At 35.2% G+C, this 18218-nt stretch overlaps 1 long non-coding RNA gene across 1 annotated transcript in view; it reads left to right on the top strand.

Annotated features, from left to right (window-relative positions):
• LOC311435220 overlaps positions 1-18017 on the top strand; it is an 89721-nt gene extending 71704 nt beyond the window's left edge. Inside the window, exon 3 of the long non-coding RNA XR_014692000.1 lies at positions 17978-18017. This is a non-coding gene — a long non-coding RNA (uncharacterized lncRNA). The remainder of the gene's footprint in view (positions 1-17977) is intronic.
• The last annotated feature ends 201 nt before the right edge of the window (positions 18018-18218 follow it).

Below are 18218 nucleotides of genomic sequence, written 5' to 3'. Positions count from 1 at the left end.
TAGATTATCTATTTAATGCCAGATTAATACCACTATCCCTGATGAATAGCTGTTGGAGGTTTCAAAGTGTCAGGTACTTCACACATCCTGTGGGCAGATGCCCACTCAGAATCTCTTTATCTGTATACAACCACTTTGCATCACACATTTGACTTGTCTAAGACATTTCATGGATTTTATATGAAAATAATGTAATTGGTGAGCTTCACTATGACTCTATTATCACAGTGCTATGGCAGGGAGCAGAGAGGTGAATTACCTTAGTGACACTTGCTGGAGACAAATTTCCTACAGAGAGCAGAGGTTGGCAGCATATTTCTGTGGGTCCTGGGAAGACCTGCTGATTCTCATCTGTAGTCATGTAAAGGGATTGAGACATAACACATTTCCTTTTTGCATGCAGGATGGCTGCTTCAGGCTTTGCCAACTTGTCTACCTGCCACAAAAGAAATTAACTTCCTCTGATAAAAAGAAACTCAACTAGCAGAGGTGGAGGTACATTGGCACAGGTTTTACCTAGATCTTGGTTTCACAGAGAAATGGAAAAAAAATATTTTTTTCTATTTATGATGCTCATGCTTGGGCTGTGTTTTTTTCAGTCAACAAGAAAAGATACAAAAATAATGAAATCACAATAAAAACTACCATAGCAAATAAATAGAAGAATATCAAAGAGAGATTGTTCAGTCTTAGTATCTCGAGGCACCTATGAGACACTACTGGACATGCACTACTAATGATTAGGACTTCATTTCATAGGTGATGTTTTGGGTTTGGTTTTGGTTCTAGTTTTGGTTTTGTTATTAATATCATTTTATTTTTTTTTTCTTTTGTGAGGTAACAGATCATATGACTGTTTTACTCTTTATTCTTGCATGAGCATAACAGGTCCATAAAGAGATCACCCTAGGTGTATTTCCTTCCTATTTCCTCTTTTCCAGATAGTTAATAACTTTCATTGAGGTCAGCTAATATGGATTAGCATGATACAGAAACAAAGCTGTATGAAACACCAGCACTGATTATCAGCCTCACAAAAAGCTGATAATCAGTGATGAAGACATAAGACACATTATTTCTTTAATGTGAAGTTCATGGATTCTACCTGTTTTAGGAGTTTTATATTTCTGTTTTCATAACATCTGAACACCTCATTTTGAATACAGGATTGGAAGGGAGTACCTGGATACTCAGTGATGTTTATTTCATGAGGCACCAAGAATATTGATTCAATGCAAGAAAATACAAGAGTATCTCTAGATCTGTACTAAAAGGCCACAAGCTAGAGTTGCAAAGGCATACAAAGAGAGCAAGAATACTTGAGGATGTTGAGAAGGATGTTGAGGGACATTGAGAGGCAATAACAAAAATGTAAACATACCAATCTGACATGGGGAAAGAGATTTCTACTGGGGCAATTGGCTTAATTCTAAGTTAAGGAACCAGTCAAGTACCCGAAAGTTTTTACTATCACAAGGGCATCTGAAGATTTTCTCTTTTCTCTCAATATTTCTCAAAGTTAGAATGGTCCCAGCTATGATATAACTCAGGTCAACTAGATTCTTCCAAAAGATTTCTGTGTGTTACTGAGATATTAGCCCAAACCAAAGATGATTCCCAGCAGACAATTTGGAAGTGGCTATCCTGTTTCCATAGAACTAACAAGAAGAGAAGGGATCTCTGGAGATTATCTAGTCCAGCCTGACTCAGAGCAGGGTCAGACAGAGCAAGTTGCTCAAGGCTGTGCCTCAACAGATTTTTAGTATCTTCAATGATAGAGAGATGAAAACTCAAAAATCTGTTCTAATATTTGACCACCCTCATATTAAAATGCTTCTTTCTTACATTAAAAAAAAATTTCCTATGTTTCAATTTTTGCTTATTGCCCCTTGTCAAAAGTGGGCACCATTGAGAAGAGTCTGTCTCTGTCCTCTCTACTTCCCCAGATAACCCTAATCCTTCAGGACAAACAGTCTCAGCTCTCCCCTATGTCAAATGCTACAGTTCCTTCATTAGTGTCCCTTTACTTACTGGACTTGCTCCAGTACATCCATACCTCTCTTGTACAAGCAAGCCCAGAACTGGACACAGTACTCCAGGTGTGGCCTCACCAGCTCTGAGTAGGGGGGATCCTGCTGGCAATGGTCTTCCTAATGCAGCCCAGCTTCAGAAGACAAGAGAGTTTAGTTATATAGTTATGGCCAAGACTGTGCTAACTTATTTCAAAAGTGGAACATGGGCCTGACACTGTTTAATTTACCGTGTATCTATAACCTTCAAATATTTCTTTGCACTTATACTGCAATTTCCTTCCAAAAATATAGTAAGGAAGCAGGAAGTTATCAAATAGAAAGTCAAAAATCACTGAGGAATTCAGGGGAATATCAAGGATTTCAGGGATTCTACAAAGTAAATCCCATTGCATGACATGGACATAGAAAGTAAAGAAAAATTTTGCTTTGTCTCCCATTTACAATCAGTCTGTTTCAGACAGTCAAAGTGTGTGGAAGATATTAATGTTCAATGCTATTTAGCTTTTCTGTAGACCACCTGCTTCAATACCATTTAAAGATTTGTACACATATTGAATTTTTGCTGCCTCAAAACTAAATGTAAGAAATCTATGTCTGTTTTAGTGTGATAAGATGTTGCCAATGATTTGGTAAACAGCACTGCTTTGGTCTGAAAAAAAACAACAACTCTATTCAACATGTTGTACTTCACCTTGTTGTCTCACATGTCTTAAGCAATGCTGTAATCAGTTCATGTATTGCTCCACTAATCCCCAGTAAGAATAAATAAATTAAATTATCCTTAATCTTCAGACTAAAACTGTTTGTTATGAGTTCACAAACTTTACCACTTGTTCCTACTGTTTGTTGTTGTTGTTGTTGTTTTGTTTGTTTTCCTCTGTGGGGACAGAAGATCCTGAGTACCTCCTATTTAAATTAAGCTGCAATTTACAGTCATGGAGTTTGTAATATAATGAGATCTAAATTACTGGGAAACTCCTCTGGCACAAACAAAATCAACTAAAATAGTTAACAATGAGAGACTTCTAAGAGCTTAATGAATGAATCAGAGAGGAGGCTTTCAAAATGGAACTTCCTGCTTTTTGGGGAATTTTTTACACATTGCTAGGAGTCACTAATTTCAGTCTGCTTTGCCTAGGGAAAGAGGTGAGAATGCACCACAGACAACATCAGCTTAAGTTCCATGAAAAACAGTGCATTCATCTTTATCAGACAGATTTAAAATGATATAATATAAAAGCAATATTATTAGTAATATTTTTTAATTAATATTATTAATAATGATAATATAATTAGAGTTTGTAAGAATCCAGGCAATGAGAAAACTGAATGGATCTAAAGGTGGCCTACAAAAAGCTGTGCCTTCTTGTTAATTTAAAGTCTGACAAACAGGAATGTTTTTCTCAGCTTTAAGGAGACAGACACTTGAGATAGAGCTGCACCATTAAATACCTCTTCCAGTTGAAATCCTTCTTCTAGAATGCTAATCTAATGAACACTCTTTTTATCAACTACCAAGACAGTTCTTCCACTCTCCCTCTCCAGGCACCCTCTACATGAGAAATGTTCCTGATGGGTAGTTTAGCACATAAACCTAATATACCAAATGTACTTTATATGTTTTGTAAGACTTTCTTTCTGCATTAACTACAGAGACAGCATAGGGGACTAGATGGGAGTAGTAAAGAGTCAGAAGCAGATATAAGCATATATAATTGTTCCAGAACTAACAGTGTTGGCTGGACCATGAGATGTTATCTCCAATGCTGGCTCAGTAAGTAACTAAAATTATCCCTAAATAGGTGATCCTAGCTAGTCTTTATGAACACACATATATATATATATATTATTTAGTGACTGGCTTGTCATAAGTTGCCATAAGTACAGACTTTGGAAAATTTACCTAGTAAATTGGAACTTCAAAAGTCCATACAAAATAGCATTTATTTACCCAGTATGTAAGAGACTAATTTCTAGACTATTTTCACCCTGGAGAAATTCAAGCCTGCATCTCCCGTACCAGCCACATTAAAAAATCACAGAATAAAACCAGCCAAAGCAGCAAGAAGCAGAACCCAGCTATTTGCTGAAAATTTCCAATAGAAATTTTTTATTACCAAGTGTTGCATGCAAACTCTTGGGAAAGGGAAAAAAAAAAAAAAAAGGAAATAAATTAAGATTTATTTATTTATTTATTTATTTATAACCAAGCACACGAGTTAAATTCTAAAGTTCTCCTCTGCAGAATATCAGACAATCTGTCTTAATGAAAGTGATAGGAACTTTTCCAAGGTTTGACTGTCATTCATATAGTTAAACTGAAGGAAGGAGAAAAATCAATATGGGCTTCAGAGATCTGTTGTACAGATAAGTAGGTCATCCCACTCTCAATCTCAGAACTTGTCAATAGGGCTGGTTGTATTATTAGTCAGCTACAAGAACAATGAAATACTTTCAGAAGAGTAAGAATGGGAATCATAAGTACAGACTTTGCAAAATTTACCTAGTAAATTGGAACTTCAAAAGTCCATACAAAAAGGTTGTGAGTTAGGTAAAAAAGTTATTTTCATTTACAAGTGGGGATTTTCCAAAGTGGAAGAGAAAATTTCCCAAAGCCAAGAGTAATCCAAAGTGAAAGTTTGAGTCATTTTGCCCAGTGCCAAATAGAACAGGCAACATGAGCTCTCCAGCACAATGGATCTGACCAGATTAAAGTAATGTACTAAAATCTTGTCAGAGTATAGGTTTACTCTGGTGGGATATTCACAGAGCCTTCATTCTAGAAACACTTATGTTCTTATGTGAAAACTAAAAAAAATAGCAAGGAAACTGTTTTCCACTTTAGCAATGATCAAGAATGATAAATAATGGAACCAGTTCTTTGGAGAACACGTACAGACACAGCACAGCCTTTTCCACAAACAGAAAAGCAAAAGCAAGAGCTGTAAAAGCTGCAGAAACCATGCTCCAATTTAATTTCACTGCATTACAAAGAACTTCCTAAAATGCAATTGTCATTGAGATAAAATGTTTGAGTGATCCTTTTATGCCCTGTGTTCTTAGTTGTGTCTCAAAGTCTCAGTGCAGACTAGTCATCTGCAACAATGCTTTGCAGAAAAAAAGTTAGATATGATGAAAAATGGAAAATTACAAATAAGAAGCTGACCATACTCATTTGAATTCATGCAGGCTTCTTGTTTTGTTTTGTTTTGTTTTCCCATTCATTAATGAATCTGTGATTTCAGAAGTTTAATTTTTTTTCCCTCTCTTCCTTCTTCCCTCTTTGTGAGTTTTAGCTATCATTGACTAGTGCTCATCTAAAGAAAACATAATGGAGACTGAATTTCTGTGTTTACAGCCAGCTTATGTTGCATACAGAAGAGAGAGCAAATTCTGCTAACTCAAAACTTCACAGTAAATTGAAAGACCCTCAACAATATGCCCATCAAGGAAAATGATGTTATCATCAGACTCGGTAACTAGATATTTCTATGAAGTGCATTGGCTGTAGTGCCCATACCACCCATTTACTTTCCTATTGCAATGCACAGAGCAAAAAAGTCATATGATACTAGAAAAATGGTTTAGTAAGAGGTGAAGATGATACTATAAAGTATGCTCTTTATTCATAATGGCACTGTTTACAGATGTTGCAATCAAGAACAAAACAATAACCTGTGTATCACACAATGCACTTTTAAATCAGCTGTAATAAAATGCATCACAAGCTGTAATAAAGGTTTCTTTACACAGGAAAACACAGCAAACACACAACACAGTTCAGTTATATATCTCTGATACAGTAAAAAAAGTGAACTGGTAGAATTTAAAACAAATAAAAGCTTTAAAGTTGCTTTACAAAGAAAAAGATTAATTAAAATAATCTAGACTTGAGAAAAGTTTTTTTTGATAAGAGTTTACAATAATGGGAATATCTATATAGTAAGAATATACCATGATGGTAGTCATTAAATGTTTTCAGATTCAGTGCTGTTTGGGAAATCCTAACTAAACTGGACATTTGCAGTTAAAAAGGAATTTCTATGAAATAATCATAGTGTGATAGCAAAAAGGTACAAGACCCAAACACATTCCATTTTAATATTTCACATAATCTTAGTTACTTCCCAAGAAAATGCACTTTTTATAGGCAATAAAAATCATATATTTATCCTTTAGATAATATGCTCATCTTCTGTTTAGTCTACCTTTAATCTATCCACTTAGTATTTTGCAGTACTAAAATATTTCTAGCTTTAGTTTCTTCATTTAATGCATTCTAGTCAGGAAACTCTTTATCACTTACCTATCAATATATTACTGGCTTTGTTTCTAATGCAACACTTATTTCTCATTAAACCTAGTGCAATATCAGAGGCAGCTCTATCGCAGAAGCTGGTACAATTTCTCTAGTTCCCTTTACACAATCCATTTCAAATTTACTGTTTTGTACACTGAAAGACAAACAAGTCATTGTCTCTCTATAGAAGGAATTTAATTCTTTATCACTCTCACCACTATTTTAAGCAATATAACCTTCTGAAAGGTCATTTTGTGGGGAAAAAAGAAAAATCAACAAAATGTTTTTATGTAGTCTCTAAAAGATGACTGAATAATCATTGCTACAGATTTCAGGATTTTTATTAAAAACTTACCTTTTCACGTAGAAAGATCTGTTTGTTTGTTTGTTTGTTTGTTTGTTTTTTTAAGAGCAAGGTATTAATTGAACTTCAGTGCCTGTGAATCTCTTTAATCTTGAAATTTAAGTAGTAAATATTCCATCATTCCATCATTCTCTATTGGTTCACCTCCTGTGCTGTTCCCTGGCCCAAGCAGAAATTGCTTGATGCCTGCCTTTGCAAGATGGCCAACCATTGTTCTTAAAAATTTATCATAGCTATTTACTCAAATATTATAAGCTTTTCAGGCTGACAATAAGCTTTCTTCACATCTTGATGTGAAGTAGGAAGGAAATTCCACAGTACCTTTTGTAGTGTAGGGTATTTCTTACCTGACAGTGGAATTCTTAAACACAGTAAGAATTTTTTGTACTTACATTCTGGCATTTTTAGTGATTGAAATTTTTACTACTTGGCATTTGCTTCTTTACAGGTATCTTAGATATGAATTGTATGAACTGACATTCATATCATTTCTCAAATTCTGTAGAGAAATAATTTCACTTTACCTATTATTTTTTTTCAGCAGAGTATGATACATGACAAAAGGCATCCAAGTAAAATCAAATAATAGAAAAGGTGAAATAAAACAAAAAATCTGAAGTTCTGAGACACAGGGAGAGGAAATAGGAAATAAATATGTACCAGGCATTAGCAAAGAAATTTCATTGCCCCATGTTACTGATTTTCCTGTCAGTATGACAAGATGAAATTTAGAACACTGGTTATCCACAGCTGTGCAGTGCAATTAGCACCATTTGTTAGACTGAGCAAGCAGAAACAATCCAGCCATGTGGCACTCTGACTGTCTGAGCTCCTTCCTCCTTACCTTTTTCTAGATGGCTATAAAAACATGTTCTGGTTAATACAGTCTGCTTCAGTGGCATTCAGCTGGCTACTGTTTAATACAGGCTGTCAAATTTATGATTCTACATAGGGGGTTGTTTGTGCAGATGACTGCACTTACAGAAAAAAAAAGCAAAGCAAAAAAAAAAAAAAAGCATACACTCCATGTGGCTTTTAAATTCAATGGAATGAAATTACTTTTCCTGGAAATATGCATTCTGTAAAAGCAATCACTTACCTTGGACAGTGGTCACAAAAAAAAAAAAAAAAAAAAAAAAATCAAAACCTTTTTTTCTTCTTTATATAATTTCTTTCACTTTGTGCAACAGCAAAATTATAAGACTTTATTTAAAATAACTGAGTCAGACTAGTATGGGATTAAATTCTATGGGGGATGAAAGCATTCTTCACTTTCATCTGATTCCTAAAACCTGAAGCACAGAATGATTTCAGATAACAGGCTTTGAAGTGAACATGAGAAAGGAGAATGAAACATTGCCCGAAGAAAAGCAGAAATCTTTGTGAGAAAGTTCAGCTACTGCTATGCTTAATGAAAGATATAACCCAATTAGTAATAGCAGAAAGAATGAATAATAACATACAGCGTGTGATTCAGTGATATATGTTGGACTTTAATTGTTCTCCTATTCAAGGCAATAGTAAATATTCCCTTGGCTTTATGGCAGTAGAACAGCCAAAAAGACAATCATGTGTCTGATACAAAAATAAAATGGCCAGCATAGATTGTCCTATATCATAACCAAGCTGAGAATGTAATAGCTTTGTATAACTTGCTCATTTGTCTCCTCTAGAGCAAGTGGGTTCTACTTGTTTTTAATTATCTCTGGTTTTAAGCTCCCAATAAAAGGCATCATGAGTGCATCAATGAGTGGGACCACAGATTAGTTTTTGGTAACCAGCAATATAATTTTCAATATGCAGTTTGAAAGTATTGCCAGCACATTCTATCCTTCAGCAAGGCTGTCACTTTCCTACTTCAGGTACTTCTTGCTTATGAATCACTACTCGCCTAAGCAAATCTTGTAGCTGATTTCTCCTCTATGTGCACAGAGTTATAAGAAGTTACTCAGTCAAAAAACATGTATTTATTTTTCATATAGAAAAAATAATCTTAAGGGAAGCTTTAAGAGCTGTATTGCAATTTGTCAGTCTCTTCCATAGGGCATGGACCATGCAGAAGAAACAGTTCATTCCTGTTGTGCCTTTGGTCTACCCCATGCAATCTACAAAAATCACAAACAATGATGTGCCCTTCAACTATTAAAGTATGAAATAACTGTACCTACAGGAGATGTATTCATTTGAATAAGTTTGTATTAGCAGCATGACATGAAAATTGTAAGTCCCTGCATACTTTACACTGAGCATTTTTCTAAAAAATAAATGACTCTTCAGTGTCAGAAAAAAAAAAAAAAAAAAAAGAAAAAAAAGCTTTTGGAAGCTTTTGGACTGAAGTTAATCACTAGCAGGGCTAGGAGGACCTGCAATGAGCAGCCCCAGCTTTACTCGTGGGCTGGATCCCACCAGCAAGACAAGTGTCATCTGTGCAACAAGGATATCACACCTGATTGCAGTGCAATCAGCCCTTACAGGCTTATTCAGACTGCTACTTTTTCCTTGTTTCTCAAGTCCAGATATGGTATCACCCACCTTTAAACATAATTCATGACTGACACTAGGGAGTTAACAACTCAAGGCTACACAATCTGGCAAGCTGAATGTGCTTATTTCATTTGAAAAGACTGATATTATTCAAACATTTAATCAAACAATTTAATCATAGAGCCAACATCTTTCAAAACCATCCTGGAAAACAGCCATAAAATCTTGAAGCACAAGGAAAAATACATTAAAAAATGATAAGCTTGTGAATGGGTGAGAAGAATTACTTTATTCCAGATATGCTTTTCTTATATATATATATTTTTTTCATATAATTCAAAATTAATAGAATGACACCACACACAGGATTTTACGCACTATATATTTAATAAAATATGACTCCAAACAAAGAAGAAAAAATCTTAGAAGCTCTGTTGGATAAATTTACACAGTACACAGAACCATAAAGGTATACAAGATAACTTTAACTGATTTGGGTATGTGAATATACAAGTCTGGATTCACAGCCACCCAGTTTGATTTTCTAAAATATTTCCTAGTTGATTAAACAAATCAGTCTGAAAAACACACCATACTCACACAAGCATGCAGGCAGGTTTTTGACATCCATTCTAGTTCACTCATAGTTACTCTCTAAGTTATCCATGCTAGTGTCACTCTCAAATATTGAAATTTTAACATGGTCCAAAGTCCTTTGAAGCTGCAGAAAATATATCTATTGATTTGGGATTGGTGTTGGTCTTCCTCTCCAGTATGTAACTATAATAAAGAAATATTTTAGACATTAAATGTATCATCAATAATTCAGTGTATGAAAAATGTGAACTTCAAACTTTAACACTGGAGAGAATAAATGGCCAAATGTTTCAAATGAAAGAAGAAACATGCTTTAATCGAGCTAGAGCATCCATTTTATCAGAATACATAGAAAATGGCTAGTCAGTGGAAAGTCTATCAAACAGACTTGGGGAAGATCTATCAAACAGTTTCTTAGCATTGACAGTCATAAAGCATTATGCTCAGACAGAACATAGCACTGAGAGCAAAGATGGGTTCTGCAATTGCTCTAAGACATCATTGACAACATCAGAGCATGGCTTATTCCTTCTGATACTGATAAATTGATGGGTGGCTTTAATGCTAAATTAGAAAGTGACACGTGAGTGCTAGGAAGAACATTAGGGAACCACAGCCACAGAAACCAAATACTAATTGTACTGAGTTTCCAGTCTTGCTTTTGTAACTGCTTTTCTTTAAACAGACATATAACAACAACAACAACAAAAACCTACCTGATGACAGAACTGCAAAACTAGTCAATGAACTCTACAAATGGAGGATTCAGATCATCTGCCTAAAATGTAAGGACATACTAGGCCATACTTATCATGTTGTGGTGCATCCCTTCAAGCAAAATCTAGAACAAATTAACAGGCAGACTTGAGGCACTGTCAAAAGCAGTGAAGGCTTGTGTGAAATGCACCATGCAGTAATCAGCAGTGATGTACCTTAAGCTGCAGCAGATAAAACTAGATATCCACATAGATAAATACCAAAAGAATAAGGGAAGAAATACAGTACCTCATGAAGAACAGTTCCCCAAAAGGGAAATTGTGTCTTGCAAGACCACTGAAATATTAGGATGGCCAAAATAACAGTATGCCATAGATACTAAGCAGTGCTTCCACCTAAAGATGACAATTTGTTCAAGACCATTTATGTATATGTGAAATACTCTGCAATGGTTGACAACTACACATCAGGTTGGTGAAGCAGATTCTGGGTTGTTGTTTGGTATTTCCATAAATGGGATAGTAACAAAATCACTACTATGACAACACAAAAACTGGTTTAAAAATAGCAGAACAGGCAGTGTTCAGAATCAGCTACACAAGGAAAATGACATCAAGGAGAAAGTAAAAAAATTATGTAGCGATAGAAATTCATCTATCTGAACAACAACATTCTAGGTAAATAAAGGAAGAGATCAATAAGAAGTGGCATTACAGACAAGAGAAGCTGAAAATAAAGATATACAAAACACATCTGATCTTTTTTAAACATAATCTTAAAATCTCAAACATAATCTTACTATTAACGTGCAGCTATGAAAGCTGAAAAACAAATATTAGTGATGAAATCGAAGCCTTTTAACTACAAATTGCTAAGAGGAGATCTGGGTGCCAGAGAGAAAGACTTTGCCTTTCAACAAAGAGAAATGAGAAATTACCAACCAGATGGCTATCTGTACCAGGAAGTGGGACTGAAATTATTTTAGGCATATATTCCAAATGCTCAACATGAAAGTGTCCCCCAGTCAACTTGTTAAATGGAAACCAGCTGATATGAAGGGAAACAAAGACAAGGAGCATTTTATGAAGAGCCATTAGCAGAAATGGCACAGCACATTAGTCAGCCTCAGCTCTACAGAGAAGGCAGGAGCAGTACGAAATGACCCAGAGGAACGGGAGGGATCTGTGTACCAATGCTGGCACTGAGCAGGATTTTGACAATGAGTAATTACCTACCAACATTCAGGTAACAATCTTTGTGTCTGCCAAGTGTTTTATGTAGTACAAAACAGCACCGAGAAACAACTAGCATGTGTTTGTGGCTCAACATTGTGGTAAGAGACAATGTTTCACAAACTCTTTTTAAAGTTTTCATATGAAATGCAGAATGACATGTTAAATCAGGATGCATCCATCAGATCAGAGCATGCTTCATTATAAGCACTGGCATTACATGACACTCTTTTCTCTGACCCAGTGTAATTGTCACAATCTGTAACCTGTCATGCAAAACATTTCAAACAAATGTGTTTGTAAACAAAAGACTTGATCATTCACTGTTATTCAGACAGCTGGTGTGCTACAAGAATCTCTTTGAACATAAAAATAAACAGTTTTGCTGCTAACTGCTTGTTAGGTCCAAATCTCACTTTGACTGCTCAGCTACCAGATGCAGCAGATTAGCTTTACATTAAATAAAACAGAGTTGTCCCAAGCAGAGGTTTCAGTATCCAACAGTGAAAATTGTTCTCTCTTCTTTCAGGGGCGACAGATTCTTACTCTCACTCTGCCAGCCCAGTACAGGTTGTGACTATACTTGCATGCATACTCTAACTCTGAGTGTGTTTGCATGCTGTGTCTTCATTCATTTAAATTAAATAACTAATTAGGTGAACATACATTTTCATTTTAAACATTCATCATTCATGAGCTGTCCATTTTTTTTTTTTTTTAATGAAACCTAGAATGTATGGCTCTTTCTTCATAGTTTTATCCATTATCAGTTCCACTTGAGAAAACAGTCAGATAAAAGGAAATTAAACCCAATTGAAAGAAGAATGTATATTTGCTCTTTTAATTCTTATTCATCATGTAAGTTACTACTAAAAAGATGCCTTAACTTTTATAAAATCTGTGAGCCAATAATATCTCTAAGATATAAATTCAGTTACACATCAATAGAAAATCAAAGAGGTTAACTGCAACTATTTCAATTTTTGTAACTCTCCCCCTCTGTTCTATCTATTCACTCTTGCAAGTATTACGTTTTTCCCAGTCCACCTACTCAGTAACTCAGATGCATCTGATACACAACAGAACAGCACGTGCATTGCACAGCATATGTAGCAGGTGGCAAGCATTTAAAGCGCTGTCAGTAGGCACACATTTTTTCTTTGTGTGTTCAAACACATTTAATGCCAAATCTCTGCAGGCACAAACTGCCATGCACTGAAAGTAGCAGGACTATCAACATCATGCCATGAAATACTTTTGCTCTCTTCCCATATACCTTGTTAATTCATTTGGTGGACCATTATCTCCCCTAGATTTTTACCTCTAATAAGGTCACTTTTTTTTCCCTAACACCTCTACTTAGAGAAAAACTTGAACGCACTCCATAACTGCTTCATTCATGCAATAAATCATAACATGCAGACTCTAAACTACTACCAGACTAGTAGCATTGTAAGTATATTGGCCAGCAGAAGCTATTTGCCTTTATATATGTATATATATATATATATTATTTACGTAAGGCTATTATATATATTAAGATATTTATATTAAGACTCTTGTAGGAGATTAATGCAATATTAAAGCTGAAAGATGTTTTGATTTCAAGCTCATCTATTTGGCTTAGTGTTTCTAAATACAGAATACAACTAGGACATGTAATTTCTGTATGTGTTATTTATTTTGCTATTTTGGAGTGGCTGTCAAGAGTCTCACTTACTTTTCTTACCACAATTAATCAGCCAGTCAGCTTTAATTAGTTGGGAATACCCTGGTGATGAACATCCATCCAGACTTACAGGCTGAAAGCAGTGGGCAGAGAAGCTCACTTTCTCTCTCTCTCTCTCTCACTTTTTTTTTTTTTTTTTTTTTTTTAAAGTAAATTAAAACAAAACAAAACCTCTGTAGTTAGTAGTTAGCTAAACCTAAAGGAGGTTTGTTCCTAGGCTCAAATATAAAGAAATGGTGTTATGCCTTGGAGGATGATATAAGGATTTATACCCTTCCTAACAGTTCCATATTTACCATTATAATTCAACACATTTTTATTATGCATATGAAAGGTTGGTGTTTTTTTTTTTTACTCTGTCATATTTTTTCTTCAGTCACACCTCTTGGCAATCAATTATGCATGTTAATTACAGTCCATGCAGTAAAGAGCCCTTTCTTCAGTTTTAAATAAGTTGTTTTTCAATTTCAGTAGGAAAACCTTGTTTTTGTATAATGAAACTGGCCAAATGGGAAATACACTTCCATTTTCTCCATGCCATTTATTGTACAGTATATCATACAGCTTCCCTCACTTGCTATAGCTTAATTTATCTTTCAGTACTGTTTGTTGCTAGCACATTGCAACAACCTCAAGAGCAAACCTTTGTAGCATCTTCTCCAGTGTTAAAGTGTGGAGAGACAGAGCTGTGGGCTGACTCCATTCTCTCTTGGATTCACTTAAGCCACAGAGGAATGACTGCTTTTTTATTAGAGACTAATGATTATAGTACACTGCAAAGGTGTTAGAGACAGGGGTTGGTACCCTCATCAGGAAAAAAATATGAAAAGTATTGTCCAATTGATTAAATCCCAATAAAAGTTGCAAATTGCAAGATCTGCCTTTGAAAGGTCATCAAGATGTATTATAAGGATTCAGAATGAATCCCCAGGATGCATAATTAAGCAATCAGATACATTGTATTATCCATTTCCATAAATTAACATCTGAATCAGAACAGTATTTTCAGCCAGTGTGTCACAGAGGAAAATGGAAGATCAAGGGAGCCACTCACCAATCAAAATCCTTCACTTTCCTCAAAGCAGTCCTTTTTGTAAGGTTAATATGGCATTAACATTGATGGAATCATATTTTTACTTATTCTAGCCGATAACAAATACTCTTCCATTGCATGTCATAGCCTGTCAGTAGAATTTTGCTTCTGTTCTACAGTTCTGTGTGCTCAGTTTTCCTTATACCCATAGTTTGGGTTCCAGTTGATGATGGATAAAAAGGCTAAAGTAGTTTCCACCATGCCTTTATTGCTTAACTTTTAAAATTTTATTCCCACTTGCAATTTCCATTATCCATGCAGTTTCAGCTAAATAAACAAACAAAAATAACTATGTTAAGGCACCAGCATTAGACAAAAGTTTTATGTCAGTATAATCTTTGCATTCAAAACTGTTAAAAATGTTTATTGCATATAATTATTATATCTCTGATGCCTGATTTTCCATAGAATAATAGGTTTCATAGTTTCTAACCATTTTTGCTGTTTTTTTTTTTTTTTTTTTGGTTATTTATTTTTATTTTTGCCTATTGAGGCTTCTGTTGTGTTAGATATCATTCTCAAAAGTAAAACTGACCAAAAGTACAGATGTAAAATGAAATTTGTGTCAGCCTTCAGCAAAAAATAGTTCCAAATGAAGCATAGTAACAAAAATCACAGTGTACTACCCACCCAATAACACAGAAACATAACCTCTGGCATCTTTGGATAAACTTATAGTTTGCTGTAGTGATTCTACATTTGTAATTATTACATTTATCAGGTTAATATGATAATTAGATCACAAATTACATGCAACCAGAAACAGTAAATAACTATCATGCCTTTAAACAGAATGTTATAAAAATAATATAATCTCAGTTTAAAATTATACAGGAGTACATGATATGTTTTGAACATATACTTCTTTGCAAGTAATTCCTTGATATAATGGTAATATGAGTTCTGAAAGGTCTCTTCCACTTTAGTGGCAACAAATTTGGAGAGGAGGCATGTGTATGCCTGTTTAGGAACAAAAACAGTGCCATTTCAGTGTCCCTGTGGCTTACAGACAGCCCTTTAGGTCCTTCATGGCAGCATAAAGTTAAAGGAACTTTTTGTTTAACCTCCCATTTCATGGCTTTGTCCCACAGCCTCTGCCTCATCCCACAGCTTCTGACAGTAGCCACAGGCCTCAGTTCCCTGTGTCCCACAGACACCCCTTGTAGGCAACTTCAGATGTTGCAGCAAGCCACTGTTAATTCCTGACAGATAGATAAATGTCTTTGGACTGGCTTTATACAAGGAATAATTTAATCACAACACTGTTTACAGAGGAAGCTGCCAGCTACTCATTAGTTGTTCAATATAGCAAAGATGCAGCATGGTTAACAAGTTCACTGGGATCTGTTTTTTAATGAGAGGGAAGATTTTGCTGCCTATTCAAAGGAGTGGTGCCCTTACATAGTTGAGTTAGTTCCGAGACAGAAATGGGATGGAGACAATTTTTTGCTCTTGTGCCTTATACAACAGACAAAAGCAAAAGTATTAAACGATATTATCTTTGGAAAAAGGAGCAATTATTCTATTTTAATTTTATATTCCTATTAGTTTTCCTCTAAAATGACAGTGAAATGATATTACTACCACACATTTATGAAAGTACAAGCAGTAATATGGTAATAATTAGATCTTTTTTAAAAAATTATATAATAAATTCCACATTCCTGGAGAAGAGAAAGTTGAGGGGGAAGCCTAATAGCAGCCTTCTAATACTTGTGTGAAGGTTTTCAAGAAGATGGAGCAAGCTCTTCAGTTGTACATGGTAGGAGGACAAGTGACAACAGACAAAAGGAAATGAGAGAGGTTCATAGTGGGTACAAGGAAAAACTCTCTCACCATAAAGACAGTCATGCAGTGTAGCAGGTCGTTCACAGAGTTTGTGCAGCCTCCAGCCTTGAAAGTTTATAAGATCCAACTAGATAAAGCCCTGAGCAATCTGGCAAGTCCCCATTTGTGTGGCTGCACTAGGGACCTCTCCATGTACCTTCCACCTTGCTGTGATCCTATGAAAGGACAACAAAGATTAACAAAGGTGTACACATCTTGTTAAGTTTATTGCTGTTTAACTGGAACATACGTTAACATAAGCAATTTCTTGCAGAAGATATGGCAAGGAAGATTTTGGGAAAACTTCCTTTTCTGAGAAAGAAAAAGAAAACCCCAATAATTAAAGGAAGGCATTTCAGACCAGAAGTGTAATATGGAAAAACACTGGAACATATGTTTAAGAGCCAAGATTTTTGTCCTACACTTTTTGTCTCAATGTGTTTTATTATTATTACTGCTAATTATCTGAAGAATCTCTTCACTGCCTGGTTTATGAAGATGATCCTGCACGTAATTTCAAAGATCTTGTATTTGTTCCTCTGAGGGGAAACACAACACAAAGATATGATGTACCATAATTATTCCTGAGATACATATGTCTTGAACATCAGCAATAAATATAGTCATGAGATAATCTTGAAATGTCCAAGCACCAAGATTCCATCTGTGATTAGTTTTGATTCCAAGACATAATATATGTGAAACAAATAGGGCAATTTCTCACTATATGAAGTCTTTTTACAATATCACCAGGACAGAAACAAGTTAGAAAAAAAAGATGTTGACAAAAAGAACAAGTGTTCTGTACTGCTCAATTATTTCATTGTTCAAAAACACACAGTAGAAAACTAAAATTACCTAAAAATGCAGTGCTGCTGCTTCTTCTATTGTTACTTAGTTTGATTATTAGTTAGCTGAAATAATAAAACTATAGCATATTCTGTTACACAGAAAGGTGGCAATGTCAGTTATTACAAAGATGGATGTTGATGATGCAAAACATTTTTTTTTGCTTTATTGCAAAGAATAAGATTTGTAAGTATATAAACAATACTGATTTGAAGCTCTGTGTAACACTGCAGCCCTGGACCAGTTAGGATACTGCACATCTTAGTTGTAGGTCAAATAAAATTTAGGCCATCTGCAAAGCTAAAAATAACTTTGCTGACAAAAATTCTATGAAACTAGGTTAAACTCCTGAAAACCTCTTAAAGCACATGTGAGATAAAATTTGGAGAGGGATGTAATATCTTTTATTAGACCAACTGACAGTCAGAAAGTAAAAGCACAATGTCTTTAAGTACAGAGTACTTTCTCCAGGTAAAATATACATGTATATCTTCACTGGTTTTTATGTCTTTACCAAGAAAAAACTAGGAGCTGGGCTTAATCTCTGAGACCTTGGATATCAAAAGACTTCAAGAAACAAGCTACTTTCTAGTGGTATATTGACACGAGTCAGTCCACTACTCCACCCACAAGAGAAAGGAGATAGTTTTCAAGGCAAGTCCAATCATTTCAAGAAATAAACTATATTTTTTTTTCCTTTAAAGAATTTAGATCTCTCAAACAGTTAACACTTAATAATTTTGGTTTTGCAGCATGAAACGTAGCTTACTTGCTGGTCTAAATCAAGCCCAGAACAGTAATGGGATGCCAGAATGGAATTAACTCAGGTGGGAGAGGACCTCTGGAGACATCTGGTCCAACCCTGCTCAAGCAGGACCACCCAGAGCAGGCTGCTCAGGACCATGCCCAGGTGACTTTTGAAGATCTCCAAGATGGAAGACTCCACACCCTCTCTGGACAACCTGTGCCAGTGCTCTGTCACCTGCACAGTAA

The sequence above is a fragment of the Aythya ferina genome (genome assembly GCF_964211825.1).
Source record: "Aythya ferina genome assembly, chromosome: 3".
NCBI classification, from domain to species: Eukaryota; Metazoa; Chordata; class Aves; order Anseriformes; family Anatidae; genus Aythya; species Aythya ferina.
Note: the sequence above shows the minus strand (reverse complement) of the source record. Positions and strands in the feature narration are given on the sequence as shown.